This window comes from Aethalodelphis obliquidens, unplaced genomic scaffold (assembly GCF_003676395.1).
Source record: "Aethalodelphis obliquidens isolate GAN/ISIS:26980383/991018 unplaced genomic scaffold, ASM367639v1 scaffold57, whole genome shotgun sequence".
In the NCBI taxonomy this organism is placed as follows: domain Eukaryota; kingdom Metazoa; phylum Chordata; class Mammalia; order Artiodactyla; family Delphinidae; genus Aethalodelphis; species Aethalodelphis obliquidens.
Window position 1 is genome coordinate 3,219,896 of NW_020838001.1, and position 15,539 is coordinate 3,235,434.

The following is a 15,539-nucleotide window of genomic DNA, read 5'->3' on the forward strand; positions in this document are numbered from 1 at the left end:
GCTGCGTTGGGTCTTCGTTGCTGCGCACGGGCTTTTCTCTAGTTGTGGCGAGCAGGGGCTACTCTTTGTTGCAGTGGGCAGGCTTCTCATTGTGGTGGCTTCTCTTGTTGCAGAGCACGGGCTCTAGAGTGCACGGCTTCAGTAGCTGTGGCTCGCAGGCTCTAGGGCACAGGCTCAGCAGTTGTGGCGCATGGGCTTAGTTGCCCCGTGGCATGTGGGATCTTCCCAGACCAGGGCTCGAACTCATGTCCCCAGGTGTATTCTCAACCACTGCGCCACCAGGGAAGCCCCTGATTTATTTTTTTGGCCATGCCACACGGCTTATGGGATTTTTGTTCCCTGACCAGGGATCGAACCCGGGCCCTTGGCAGTGAGAGTGTGGAGTCCTAACCACGGGACTGCCAGGGAATTCCTGGCAGATTTAGATGGTGGAATTATGAAGAACTTGAATGTAGCCCTAACATATTTCCAACCCTGGTGTCCCACAGAGGATGAAAACACTGTGTATGGAAGACATACTATAGGTGTTTAGAACATCTGCTGTGGTTTGGGAAAAGGCCAGGGCTTGAAATCAGCTCCATCATTCACCTCCTTTATGATTAAGTTTATTCAACACTTTGAGCCTTTGTTGCTTTGTCTGTAAAGTGAGGAAAACAATAATCCCTCTCTTGTAGGTTTTCGAGAAATCATTGGTATCACCATCATCAACATTCTCATCACCATTACTACCACCAGCTTCACCATCACCATCATTATCACCACCATCACTATCACCATCACTATCATCACCACCACCACCACCACCGCCATCTCCACCATCACCACTATCATCACCATCATCACCACCATTATCACCACCATCACTGTCACCATCACTATCACCACCACCACCACCACCACCGTCTCCACCATCACCACTATCATCACCATCATCACCAACACCACCACCAAGATCATCATAATCACTTATTATTTAGACACCACATTCCCATGGAAGGGTCTCTAAGTGCTAACTTCCAACTCCTATTGCCGTAGCTTCAGAGAGAACTCCACTGTAAGTTTAAGCAGTGGTGCGTACAGTGTGAGGGTAATGGGAAAATGTGAGGTGACCTGGGGACTTTGCATCTGTGGAAGCATCTACAGATTCTCAGTGGTCATTCAGCTTCTGAGCACTGTCCCTACGAAGAAATAGGCTAGTTCTGAAACAATCACACTGAGGGCTTGCATAAATACAGGTTCTAGATCTAACTTAGGAAGTCTGGCTACAGGTCTGGGAACCTGTATTTTAAATAAGATTGTTAGTAGCTCTTAAATAAGTTGTGGATTATTGTTTAAGTTCAGCCTGTATACAGACTGCATCCATTCATGTATTCATGCATTCGACGGATATTTATTGAGCACTGATTAAGTGCCAGGCCTATGTTAAACATTTCCCTACGTTATTTCTCACATTCTGTTATCACCCTCGTTTTGTAGATGAGGGAGGTAGACTTGGGGACAACAGACGAGTAACTTGCCCAGGGCCACATAGCCAGGAAGTGAACAGGGGACATTTGAGTCCAGAGCTCACACTCCTTATCACCCCTTAACAAAAAGGGGTCTTTGCAAGGAGCCAGCAGAGCATAATAGGCAGTAAAATTGTCAGGCCACCCCAGGGCTGAGGAGAATGTAGTGGGGTTCTCGGAGGTTAGGGCCTTGGAAATGGCTTCCTGGAGCAGGTGTCAGTTATCCAAGTGGGCAAGAGGGGTGTGTGTGTGTGTGTGTGTGTGTGTGTGTGTGAGAGAGAGAGAGAGAGAGAGAGAGAGAAAGAAAGAGAGAGAGAGGGAGAGAGAGGGAGAGAGAGAAAACATGGCAGAGGAAATAACATATGCCAAGGCCTGGCAATAAATATTTTTTCCTGCGTGAACCATGGGAACTGCACTACAGTGGTGTTTCTAGAGTGTGATTTCCTCTCCACTGGTTTCATTACTGCTTATCAGAGGCACACAGAAGAGTTTCTTTTTATCTTCCTACAAATTTTAATAGAAGTTCCTTTAAAGCATTGTAGGAAGAAAAAGAATAACTAGCATGTCAAACCCATGAAATTATATATGATAGTTCTTGGGATGCAGCTAAAGTTAATATACTGGTTAAGAAAGTGCATGAGTAGCAATAACATTACGGAGTATGAGAGGGAAGGTAAAAACAGTGAAGGTGGAAAGCCCAGGAGCGCTGAAGTTTCAGGACCCCTGGGCCGGAGGGTGTTTCTGTCTGTTCCAGCTTAGAAGCTCTACACTTGAAGTTTGTCTTGAGTGCCAATGGCTCTTTTGTCAGTAATGTCACATTCTTCCCAGTGGGGGCAACGGCGTCCCTGCTGCTGTTAACCATGAAGGGATGATTTGTTCCCAGTATTAGGACCTGCAGGGCCAAAGTCTGTCCTCGGAATGGCCAGGAGGAGCTTTGAGCTCTGGGGAAAGGGTCAGGAGGGAGGCCACACAGTGCTAAAGTAGCCGTGGGAGTCAGCCCAGCCTAGAGCAGGGACTCACAGTTCAAGAATGTTCTCTGGCCCCATGCTGATCATAGCCGCAGAGCCCTGGGCACCAGGAGATTGGCTAAAAATACCCTGGTCGTGGGCCGAGGGCTTGCATTTAGAAAACCGCTCTCCAGAGGCAGCCCCGGGGAGAGCTGATACAACACGGGCAGCAGGCAGGCCGCCCAGCCACAAAGGTCAGCCAGCTCAGGGTGCCCACAGCTTCAGCTTCTGCCAAGACGGCCTTAGTACTCAGGCTCAAACGAAATGCCACTTCCAGCTCCTTTGCTTAAGAGATTTTCAGAGCTGTGCAGCCGAGCCCTCTGTCTGTTCTACTACCTTAACGGCAAGACTTTGCTGGCCCCTTAGCAAATGAACCCCTCGAGTGGAAGGGGCGGGGCTTGAACCCGACAGGGCTTCAGAAATGCTCCCCCACTGTCTCTGGGAAGCTGCCTTTGAGATCACTGCAAGTCACAAGTAGAACTCACGGGAACTTGGGTGCCAGCAACATGCTTTCATGTCTCGGCTTCTGAGGAGGGACAGCTGTGGGCAGGAATTCTGTCCAACTCTTGCTCCTGACCAGCCTGGTGCAGGGGCTGGGGGAGCTGATTAATGCCCCAGCTATGAACAGGGAAGACACGTAACTGAGAAATCACACGAAACGCGAGACTGCTATGTAATGATTTACGAGCACAAGCCGTCTCTTCAAGCAGACGTTCGTGGGGCAGGAGCGGCTCTTTAATAGTATAATTCACGGCAGCTGCTTTAACTGAGCACCTAGTACGTGGCAAGCACACAGAGCTTCTCTGTGTACCATCGTACACATGGTACGACGTGTACGATGTGTACGATGGCACGTTCACTTGGCTGGACCCTTGCTGCCTCTGCTCTGCTCACCAGGGCCCCACGGGCTGCTTACACCTCACTGCTGGTCAGGGGAGAGTGGGGATTGGCCCAGGGTCCTCGGGCACTGCTGAGCTGCCTGGGTTGATGCTCCCAGGTCTGGGCAGGCAGGGAGCCCTCGTTCGGTGCACTGAGTGATCTCATGGGCCATGATTAATAAGGCCAGGTCATGATCCTAAGTCTAGTTATTTTTGAAGGTAGGATTTGGCCAGAATCCTGAGGCTAAAATAGAAGCCACACTTTGGATCCTTTGTGGTGTGTTATCCAGGGCTCCTGGTGACCTTTGTCCTGGCCCAGAAGCCTCTGGCTCGGACTAGAGTAGTGGTTCTCAAAGCAGGGTGCCCCTGGCCCAGCGGCAGTGGCATCACCCAGGAACTCCTTAAAGAGCACGTTCTGAGGCCCAGCCCCGGGCCTGCAGGCTCAGAAGCCAGGGTGGCGCCGTGCTCTGGGTATCAGCAAGCCCTCCCGAGGGCGCTGATGCTCGGAAGTCTGAGAACGATAGCTGAGGCAGATGACAGGTCCCCCTCACTTCCTTCCCCATGGTCCCTGAGAACTGCTGTGCTGACAGGCAGGGTTGAGGTGGGTCCAGGTGAGTGGGGCCTGATGGTGAGTTGTCCCTCTCGGGAAGGGCTGGGCTGGGGGCTGGTGTCAGGTCTCTGGTATGTGTGGGACAGTGAATGGTGCTGGCCCAGCGGTGCTGGTGTTTCAGGACAGGGCCCTAGAGAAGGGTGACCAAGTCACAGTCACTGAAAGCACGCGTCTCTCCTGACGGCTGCTCCAGAGTGGCGAGGCCTGCTGAAGGGGGGCTTTCCAGGCTGTAGGTGAACAGAAAATGTGGGGACTCTGCTGTGCCTCAGGCTTCAGTATCCCCAACATCTCGAATGCACAGAGAGATCAGAGCTCAAGGTTAAACGTCAGCCTCTGCTTTGGACTTTGTTTTCACCGTGAAGACAGATTGTCCAAATAATGCACATTTCAGCTTTGGATGAAATACCCAGCAATTCAGGATCTGCGTTCGTTTGCAAAGTTTAGGTGCCCAATAAATCATTCTTTTGCAGAGATGCCATTAACTAATAATTCAAAGCTGGTAACCTTCATTCAACCGTGATTAAAGAACTTTTGCTGAATGGCAGGGGATGACATGTTTTTCTGAATGCCGGCAGCAAAATCTGCTTACACCATCCATCTTTACTTTGATAAACTGCCCTTAACTAAGAATTCCAGATGGAAGGATTTTAAATCGAGCATGGCGGTTGGCAGGTTCAGGTCAAACTCTCAATAATGATAAAGACTATTTTATTGCAAACTGTCTTCAGACGGGCGATATTCGTTTAGGTTCTAAAGAGCGGGCGATATTCCAGCGCTTCCCAGGCACTTACAGAATGTGGGCCATTCACACCCGTTGCGTAAGGGTGGGGCCACGAGGTGCAGCTTTCGCATGCTGTGTTCTTGGAGGGAAGACCAGGCTCTGGGTGTGCCCCTCCAGCCTGTCTCTCCCATGCTTGGCCTGCGGGTGCCAGCTGGGATGGCCTGGCCAGCATCCGTGACCAGGTCGTGTTTCTCCTCTGGCCCCCGGCCCCTCACACCGCCCCTCACGTGGCACTGGGGAAGTATGCCCCCTCCTGGCTTGTCTGCCTACCCAGCCCACTGCAGTCCAGCCTTCTGGGGGCAAGTGCTGTCTTACCCGCTTCTGTGGTACACGGCGCCTGGCACGAGCTGGACACTTCATCAGAGTGAGCTGCAGTAGCAGATGAGTGGACAAAGCCCCTTGCTGGTTCACGCTAAGGACGGATGGCTACAGATACACAGCAACGATGGATGGAATGTGCCAGACGGGGAGCTTGTTAACATGCAGATGCCTGGGTCCCACCTCCAGAGCCTCTTTCGGCAGGTCTGGGCTGGGGCCCTGGGAGCCTGAGTTTAAACATGCTTGCCCAAACCCGAACCTTCTGCCCTTACCTTTCTTCTTTGCTTCTGAGAGCCGTGCCCACAGCCTTTGAGCCGTTGGCTCACTTTTCTGACTAGACTGTGGTGAAGATACTGGTGACAGGGGTCCCTGGTCCTTGAACACCCACAAATGAATGGTGCGAGGTGTAACAGGGAGCATGGAGGTCCAGATGGCCAAGGGACATCAACTTAGGATAAACCTGTGAAAACTGCACAGTTATTCATCCGTGCAGCAAATATTTATTGAGAATCTGCTGTGTGTATCACACTGTGCCTCTCCCCATGTGTGAAAGTTTGGACAAACTGTTCAGTCAAACTATTGGGCAAACCTTTGTGGACCTCTCCTCACATGCGGTCCGTGAACCCTCTGACACCTGGCTACTCAAAGTGTGGTCCGTGGACCAGCAGTGCTGGCACTGCCCGGGGAGCTTGTTAGAAATGCTGAATATTGGGCCCCACCCTAGAACTGCAGCCCCTGTGTCTGCATTTCAATAAGAGAGCAAGATGTGACATGTGTGCACATCGAAGCTTGAGACCCACTGGTCAGACACCCACTATTGGGCCAAACGTCTTATAACCAAGTATGTGTCTGTGACGGAGCGCATAGCTTTCATGTGATTCTCACGTTGACCTGTGACCCCCAGAATTTAATCGTGGCCTCGGGGACCATCTAGTCCGGGGCCGTGTTGATAAGAAGTTGTGCTTCCTTGATCGAACCCTGTGAGCGATTTGGGATAAGATTTATGATGGGGCTCGACCTTATGCAGTGATGAAGGAGGTGAGCGAGTCTCCAGAAGGTTGATGCCTTTACATTGGGTGGTTGGCCTGAAGTTCCCGGCTTGAGCAGGGCGGCACACAGAGCAGGAGGGGCGGGGAGAAACTGGAGCCCCCAGGATGGACTAGAACCTGCCTCTGTCTCACACCACGTCTAAGTCCACAAGATGCTTGGCTGGATGGCCACCCTCACACATTGCTGGTCATGCACCTGGTCCACGACTCACTGGAGCTGGAGGAGCCGCTGGTCCCATTGCTGCCCCAGGACAATCAGGTGAGGCCCCATCAGAGGCAACAAGCAGGAGCTTCCACAAGGCCCGGCCCATCAGAGCCCATTTCACGCCGCTTCATGTCTGCCTTCCAGACGGCCCAGAGGCTTCTCTCCTGGCCAACCCTGACCTGGAACATAGAGCAAAGAGGATGTGGGAGATGTAAGTCCCGCTCAGATGTACCGAGGCCGGGCAAGGTTCTCACGCTCCGCAGTCGCCAGGGCCAGGCGGTGCGGTGATGGGTGAAGAGGGACCGGCAGGGCTGTGAGGACCTCCATCCAGGTATACATTTCAGGTAATGAAAGGCGTTGAGGAGAAAGTAAAGCAGGTAATAGGACCGAGAGCCTCGGGGCAGTGGAGGCAGGCCTTGGAGTCCGCAGCCTGTACCTTCCCTCATGAAAGTTTACAGTCAGAGGGGACCAACTAGTAAATAATGGCAGAAATCGATGTAAAAGGACAAGTATGATGAACGCACATTTTAACCAGGTTCCTAGGTGACCTCTTTGCTCAGTAGAGACTGAGAAGTGCTGTCCCAGGGTCTCCTTTATGACCAGTGTATATTCCTTCTTTTAAACAAACACTGCACGTTTTGTGGAGGTGGGTGAGGGATTATATGGCGAGAGAAGACCTAGACAGTCATCTTTGCATGTCTTTTGGAGTCTGGGAGAATTTCTGCCTGTTTAAGAATTAAAGAGTCCAAGCCCATCAATGAGTTAAGGGTATATAGTTTACTTTGTATATAAAAGTTTTGAGTCACTGGAGAAAACCTTCACAAATTACTTCTGCCCCCCTGAAGGAGGCAATGTGTAGCCAAGCAGGCCTGAGACCCAAGCACAGGTTCCAGCAGACGTCAAACCAGACGAGGCTTCAGGCTTCCTAAGAAGCCCGTTAAGCTTAGGCTGGTAGCACGAGATACCACCATGTGGTTTGGGGCATTCTTATTTTGAATTTCCTTTGTGGTTTAGAACTTGAATTTCAGCTTCCTGGTAGACCATGGTATTAGGGTGATGAAATCATAAAGAACACCTAGACTCACAGTAAGAAACCATGACCAAGGGCTGCAATTCCTCATTCATCATTATGCAATCCATGGAGTCTGTTTGTAGCTTCTCTCCATAGATTTCAACTATGACTCATCAAAGACTAAATCAGCCCATTTTATAAACATTCTGTCTCTCTATAGCCCAATGCTTTCAGATATCCTGAATCATATCAGCATACTGGTCATTAGAAGGGAGACCTGTAGCAGTTCACAGATTACAGATATGATTACAAAGCCAAAGTCCAGAACTGGAAAAGAAGATTACAAAATTAACCTCTGTGTCCCAGGCTCACTTGTAAAGCGTGGCACATTTTATAAGATGTCAGTCTCCGAGAACCTGGCACACAGCCAGCTTACAGAATGCTTACCGAATACAATATTCCTGCAAGACTTTTACAATAAATCCAAGCTTAGAATGTATCGAATTTTAAGTACCGTAAAAGGTGTTTTCTCTCGATCAACAGGGCGGTGAACGTGTACTTTCCGTTCACATTATCTTCTATAGAAAACAAACCAGTCTCTAGATATTTATCTACACCAGGTCCAATGATTAAATATACTAATTCCATGCCGGCAGACAAATTACTGAACAGCTGGAAGGAGAAAAAACAAGGGAAAAATGAGGGCGAGAATAAGCCACTACGCCTATCAAATATCTAGGCTAAGATTCAAAGGCATTTGTAAAGAACCATACCCAGCAATTACAGATCTGAGAATTTACCCTAAAGAAATAAACAGATAGGTAGACATGGAGGAACAAGGGGTATAGCAGCAGTTTGGTTTGTAATAGTGAAAAGTTGGAAACAACATAAATGTCCATCCCTATGGAAATAGTCGTGTAGTGGTTCTCCCCTCCCGTGGCATGGGGCTCTGCAGCCTTTCAGGATTTATATTCCCTGCCCCAGAATGAGGGCTGTGACACATGGTAAAACAAGAAAGGCCACCAGCGGGACAGTATACTCAGTGTGATCCCATTAATACAGATTCATAGTAGTGACTGTGCAAAGAAACATCTGAAAGGATACATAGCAAGTTGTCCATACTGATTATCCCTCCAAAGAAGAGTAATAATCATACAGCTAACTTTACAAATTGCTTAGAAGGAGCCAGCTTATATATGCCTTACTTGCACTAACCTTAATCTTTTTTTGTTTGTTTGTTTGTTTTCTGATGTGCGGGCCTCTCACTGCTGTGGCCTCTCCCGTTGCGGAGCACAGGGTCTGGACGCGCAGGCTCAGCGGCCATGGCTCACGTGCCCAGCCGCTGCGCAGCATGTGGGATCTTCCCGGACCAGGACACGAACCTGTATCCCTTGCATCGGGAGGCGGACTCTCAACCACTGCGCCACCAGGGGAGCCCTGCTTAATCTTTTAACAACCCTATAATGAAGGTACTGTCGTTGACCCCATTGTACAGATGAGGAGGCAAAAAGTCTATCTAATTTGTATAGTGAGGATGTGGTACCTCTGGAATACGAACCCACTGAGTCCCCTGACCCTTGGGAGTATTCACTGTTAACCGCTGGGCCTTCCAAAGTGTCTATAGATGGGTTTTTTTCAGTAGGTATATATTATTTTTATAAATATTGAACAAATATGAATCATTTAAAAATTTTTTCTAGGAATCATAGAACGTCAGAGCTGTAGGGGACTTAGTATGTAACTCAAAGACCCATGGAGGTCAGGAAGGTGGTGGAAATGAACAGCAGGGGCCGAGTATAAAAATCCTGCCATCCAACGTCCCCATGGGACTTCTTTGGTGCTTCAGTTGACACTCAAACCTCAAAGTGAGGGAGACAATAGGGAGTGGTGGGGACTGTGACGCCCTGGGTAACTCAAGCCCCAGCAAATTCCTACCATGTGGGGATGTACTCTCCAAGGAATCAGATCTTCCCATTTTTAAAAAGCCTCTAGATGTGCAGAATTTTTAATACAATCACCCTATTTTTTCCAATTTTTAAAATCATGGTACAATATAAAACAGGCCTGCAGGCTGGAACTAACCAGCCTGTTGCCATATGTGATTTTTTTTTAATTAATATTTTTGTTTTGTTTTGTTTTTGTTTTTTTCTTTAATTAATTTTTATTGGAGTATAGTTGCTTTACAAGTTGTGTTAGTTTCTGCTGTACAGCAAAGTGAATCAGCCCTGCGTGTATATATGTGATTCTGACTTTCTCAGCTCACTCTCACATGGAGCAGTGATTTATCCAAAGTCATACACTCAGGTAGAGGCAGGGTGGGCTCTAGGACCCAGGCCTCCTGACTCCTGACCCTGGCCAGTGCTGCCCCTACCACTCCACTACCTGGCCTCCGTAGCCTCCTGCCAACAGCGGCATGCTTAATCGGGGAGGATGGTGTATGATGGGGCCCTTCCTTAGAGCAGCTGCCTTACCTCACCCGCAAGTTTGGGAAAGGGTCCCGAGTCTTCCCCCTCCAGCTCTAGGGTCGTGATAACCCATCTTCTCTTGGGTCGCCGTAGAGGCCGCTGTCTCCCTGGAAATCACAGTGACCGTGGTGAGGAGGAGGGTGTTTGTGGTGCCAGGGGCGCAGTGACTGATAGCCCTTTCCTCTCCCATCCTCACAACAGTCTCCGATGCTCAGCAATTCCAAGTGCCCGTTCTCTCTACAACCCCAGAGTCAGTTCTAAACTGGGGGGCATGTGACACCCAAGGATTTTACATTTTTATGTGGCTCATGACATAATTTCAGGGGCCATGAAGACACAGCACTAAAGATCATCGCCTAGCGTGTGCTAGCACCTGCTCTAAAGTAGACAGGCACAGCGTTGTTGAATTAGTGGGAGATTTACTGCCCCTCCATTTCTCTCTCCATCTTTCTGAAATCCTTGGTGAGAAAGTCTGCATGCAGTGCCGTTGGGTCTTGAATTCCCCTCTGTTTACTCAAGTCCCTTGTAACAGACTTAGACTCAGACGTTAGGGTCAGAGATTTGTCAGGCAAGGGAATATAGATAGAATTTAACCATGTGGTTTCATTTGTTTTATATATATTTTACAGTATAGCCGGTTTCTAGTCACATTCATTTTTATTCACAAGAATGTACTTTAAAAAAATTATGTAATTAGGAAATGAGTAGATCACAAGAACTACAGGAAGGAAACCATAAGGTGGATGAGGATACAACAAAACCTCATGATGGTGGTGGTGACTGCATCCCTGCACTGCCCTGTGCTCACACACTGGGAAATAGCAAGTCTGCTGTTTCTAATTTGTGGGCAAACCTCTGGGCCAGCACTGTGTGCTTGATTCCTGATGTTCACAGATTGCTCGTGTTCTAATTAGACATAAAAGCATCGTCTGCAATTCTCTTCAGTCCTTTGAGATTCTAAAAGGCCACATCTAGTTACTAATTTATTTTGTCTCAACCAAATATTGACAGGGCACTGAAAAACTCAAAATTGCAATCCAGCTTCTAAGTAAAGTACAGTCTCACTTGGTTTATCAAGAAACTGAATTCCAAACCCCACCTTTGTTTGATTAGCAAGACCATCATTTGCTGGTGGGACACTGTTGACCTTAAAAATAAAAATGACATTAATTAGTAGGGAATGTACTTAGCAGAATCAGGTAGAAGCTGCCTAAAGTCACACAAATCTTCTAGAATTAGAAAGGGGAAAAAAGGAACTGCATTCAGTTTTGATAACTATAATTCCTCGTTCTTGACATCTCAATTCATAATTACCACTTCCCTTCTGTAGCTGGAGGAGAATTCTGATTAAGTATTACCAACAGTAGGGACATTTAAAACCCTAAATGTTACTGTTATATTAGCATAACATAATAAATGGGTAATCAAACTGTCTGTTCAGGGTGAGCACAAATGTATTTCCATGGGCACATGTAAATTAGCACCAAACGTTAATTGGTGGTGGGATTCAAGTGGGCTTTTTTTTTGTTTTTTCTTTTATGTTTACCTTATTTTTAGACTTTATCATACAGTCATCAATAAAATTAAGGAATTTGGTACTTTACGTTTACATAATTATTTACATTGAGAATTGTTTATCATTTTTATCTCAACAAATTTCCCCCTCAAAAAAAAAACCCCAAACATGTACAGTAAGAGTGTTGAAGTACCAAGAGAAAGAGACGAGCCCTGCAATGGATGTCAAACCAACACAAAACATGTGTGTCTGTATGTATATGTGTATGTGTGTGCATGTATGTGCATGTGTGTGACACCCATAGTTCTACTTCATTCATTTTCACTGCCCTGTAGCATTTCACTATACGAATAGAGGACAATTTATTTATCGTTCTCCTAATGATGGCCATTTAGGTTATTTCCAGTTGTTTGTTATTACACACACACAAAAATGTTATAAAAATGTTATAAAATGTTATAAAAATGTTATAAAAAATGTTATAAACATCCATATGCACATAGAAAATGTCTCTGGACCCTGGTTTTCACTTTGGTTCACTGTGGTCCCCTGACGCTATCAGAGACTCCACAAGGCCAAACACGTACATAATAATCTAAGATACTATTTGTTTTGCTGTGTGACATTTGCACTGATGGTACCAAAGATTGGTGACAAAACTGCTGATGGCTCAGCACCATTGGAGGCCATGGCACAGATTCCTCTGTAGTCATGCATTCTTCATCACCGCGCACGTGCAGGAAAGAGGAAGGAAGGGAGAGAGGAAGGAAAAGAAAAAAAGCCAGTCTCCTTTAAGAATGATGTAATTGGTGAATTCACTTAGTTATTGAAATCACTTGAGGATGGGCGAGGCAGGAAATGTTATTAATTTATCCCATTGCCACACCTGCATGTCTATCTTTTGAGCACTCTGGGTCTACATGGGAAGGATGCATGAACCCCTGTGCTGCCCATTAGTGTAGAAGGTTTGAATCAAAGAAGAGCACCTTTGTGATTATCAGAGTTGACAGCTGAACAGGCCCCCTTTTTTTTTTTTTTCCGGCGGTACGCGGGCCTCTCACTGTTGTGGCCTCTCCCGTTGCGGAGCACAGGCTCCGGACGCGCAGGCTCAGCAGCCATGGCTCACGGGCCTAACTGCTCTGCAGCATGTGGGATCTTCCCAGATCGGGGCACGATCCCGTGTCCCCTTCGTCGGCAGGCGGACTGTCAACCACTGCACCACCAGGGAAGCCCCAGGCCACGTTTTTCTGAAGCAGCATTTTCCTCGAAAGAATAACTGCCTGACCATGGCTGTTCAGGATCAGGTACTTGACAGGTCGTTGGTAATGAACAGAGTCAGCCCGTCACTTCGAGAAAAACAATGGACAGTCATGTTGCCGACAGTAAAATTTAAGCTCTCAAGCAAAAATTAGAATTTTGGAAAATTTGTGTCTGCTACTCCGAGCTTGACAGCTTCCCAACAGGTAAAGAGTTTTCTGCTGATATCGGTGGACAGATTGATGAATGTGATTTTTTGATTTTGTAGAATGAAAAATGTCAACATTTGGAAGATCTTCGTTGCTCCGAGAGCTGAGTTTCCTACTGATTAAGACATCACGGTCCAAAATCATGCACAGGTGAGAATCATCTGCAGTGCAAGAGACACAAATGGTTTTAATGGAACGGAGTAAGGAAAGTTCATTAATATGCTTTCGGATTCCACATTGCAAGTAAGTGTTAAAAAAGGACCACTTGTCAAGTTTTGGTGTGATGTCAAAAAGAATACCCACAATTATCTGTTCCAGGCGATTAAAATATTCCTCCCTTTCCATATATACCTATGTGAGGCCAGAATTGCTTCACATACTTTAACCAGACAACATTTACAACAGACTGAATTCAGAATCAGAGAGGAGAATCCAGCTGTCTGCTTTTAAGCCGGACAGCCAAGAGATTTGCAAAAAAACATAAAAGAGTGCCATTCTTCAAACTGAATGGAATTTTGAAAAATGTTTATTTTTCATAGACATGTGTGATTTATATTAACATGTAATGGACTTATCATTAACTTTAATGAATTGAGAAATACATTTAAAATTTCCCAGTCTTGGGAATTCCCTCTCGGTCCAGTGGTTAGGACTCCATGCTTCCACTGCAGGAGGCCCAGGTTCGATCCCTGGTCAGGGAACTAGGATCCCACAAGCCACATGGCGTGGCCAAAAAAATAATTCCCAGTCTTAATTTCTAACATGGTAAGCATCAGTAAATATAACCTCATAAGCAACAGTTCTTTGGGTTCTGCATAAAGTTTGCGAGTGGAAAGTCATCCTGAGAGCAAGAGGTTTGATAGCTGCTCCTCTAGGATTTATACGATCTCCCGGGACAGGGTAAGAGCTCACCAGCCCACCTCGAGCCTGCCAAACACCCCTTGTTGTGGTCACACACACCCCACTATAAGGATCTGTAGCAGCATAAAGGACTGTGTAGTAAATAACAGCGTCATAGAAAATAAAGAAACATTCTCCAAATCTTCATTTCTTGTGGTCGGCCACCCTTCCGGTGAGTGGGGTATATTATTGGGTCATCTTGTTTTGTTAATGTCAAATATAAACGTATTTGTTTCCTGCCACAGACTCTATTTCTATCTTTTTCCCTAAAGGCAAAGAATTTTTTTAAACTCTTTCCAAAATGTCAAACATCGACTTATTCAGACAACAAATGCTTCTTGATTAATGTTGTTAATTTTAAATTAAGAGCCTAACCTCATGTGGAATTTTAAAATGGAGAAAATTGCAGGTCTTGCAACAGAATGAAGAAATTCATTCCATTTCTAAGACAGGTGTATTTCCGGGTGGCCCAGGTCATGAACAAGGAATACATTAAGGTTTTGTCTCCTCGCTGGCCTCAGTTTCCCCTTCTGTGAGCAAGGGTGTGAAGCGAGGTGTAGGGCCCTTTCAACAGGAAAGCTCTAGTTTCATTTTCCTATGACGGCACATAAACAGCACAGCCGACAGTCACTAGGAGCTGGCTGGAGCGCTGGAAAAGAGGCCTGAAAGAGTGTATTTCTTCGCCCAGAGACACCTGAAATTTCACATCCTTGTGTGCACATGTGTGTTGTTTCTCCTCTCCTTATGCACCACTTGGAATTCATTTGCACTGTCTCGACTGGTGAGGCAGGAAGACTGGAAACAGTTAATATTTGTCGAAATGATCTTGTAAGTACGCTTATTATAGCTCCCATCCCTGCCAATTTTAGGCTGTTTGTCCAAAGAGGATGCCATTCAAAAGATTTACATAATGTTTTCTGTAACGCGACTGGGGAGCAAACTTTCTCCAAGCGCATCTCCAGCTGCACTGTCCACCTATTTCATGGGAGTGTGGCAGGTGGGCGGTCACTGTAAGGTCCAGCCTGCCCATCACATAATAGCTGCTGCTGACTTGAGGGCATGTCACCGGCATTGTGCGGGCCAGGCTGAGGAGCCGTGGCAACACTGGGGAGAAGTCTTCTCAGTAAATGAAGGCTTTGTGTCTATAGAAGGTCGTAAAGAACTAAGAGACCTATATGGAATTAATTCTTTCCTGAAAATATTTTTCACAGCAAACTTGAATTCAAGAACAATTTTTTTTATTGGGGTATCATTGACATGCACCATTATATTAGTTCCATGAGCACAACACAATAATTCAATCCATATATGTATGTATTTCGAAATGATCATCACAATAAGTCTACTTAATATCTGTCACCATTTATAGTAACAGATTTTTTTTCTCGTGATGAGAACTTTTAAGATCTACTCTCTTGGCAAGTCTCAAATATGCGATTTGGAATTATTGACTAGAGTCGTCATGCTGTACATTTCAGTTGCCTTAAGCCACCTAGTTTGTCCTCTGTAATAACAGCCCTTGGAGACGAGCACACGGGTCCAAACACATTCTCTGCATATGGAAGCTTGGCTGATCGTCTACAGGTGCGGATTTGGCATAGAGCAACAGAAAATGTGGTTCTCAGGGCTCTTAGGACAGAGCCCAGCCACTCTGCCCCCTGCTGAGGGCTCAGCATCACCTCTGACCATATGACCCCTCACCTCCTGCAATCCGCCAGCTCTGTTGTTCTTGAATGAAGTGGTTGAGTGAGTTAATCAGGCAGAGCATAAATGCTAACAAACTTTTCAAAGATAACTCGACTCAGAATTTCCCAGATTAAAAACAAC

At 46.6% G+C, this 15,539-nt stretch overlaps 2 long non-coding RNA genes across 2 annotated transcripts in view; one reads left to right on the forward strand and one right to left on the reverse strand.

Annotated features, from left to right (window-relative positions):
• Positions 1–15,539, forward strand: part of LOC113609514 (uncharacterized) — a 39,722-nt gene that overhangs the window by 5,751 nt on the left and 18,432 nt on the right. Inside the window, exon 5 of the long non-coding RNA XR_003428658.1 lies at positions 12,872–12,962. This is a non-coding gene — a long non-coding RNA (uncharacterized LOC113609514). The remainder of the gene's footprint in view (positions 1–12,871; positions 12,963–15,539) is intronic.
• LOC113609515 (uncharacterized) lies at positions 8,010–12,380 on the reverse strand. The gene is made up of 3 exons (XR_003428659.1): positions 12,333–12,380; positions 10,930–10,977; positions 8,010–8,037 (listed from the first exon to the last, which is right to left on the reverse strand). It is a non-coding gene; the product is annotated as an uncharacterized LOC113609515 (long non-coding RNA).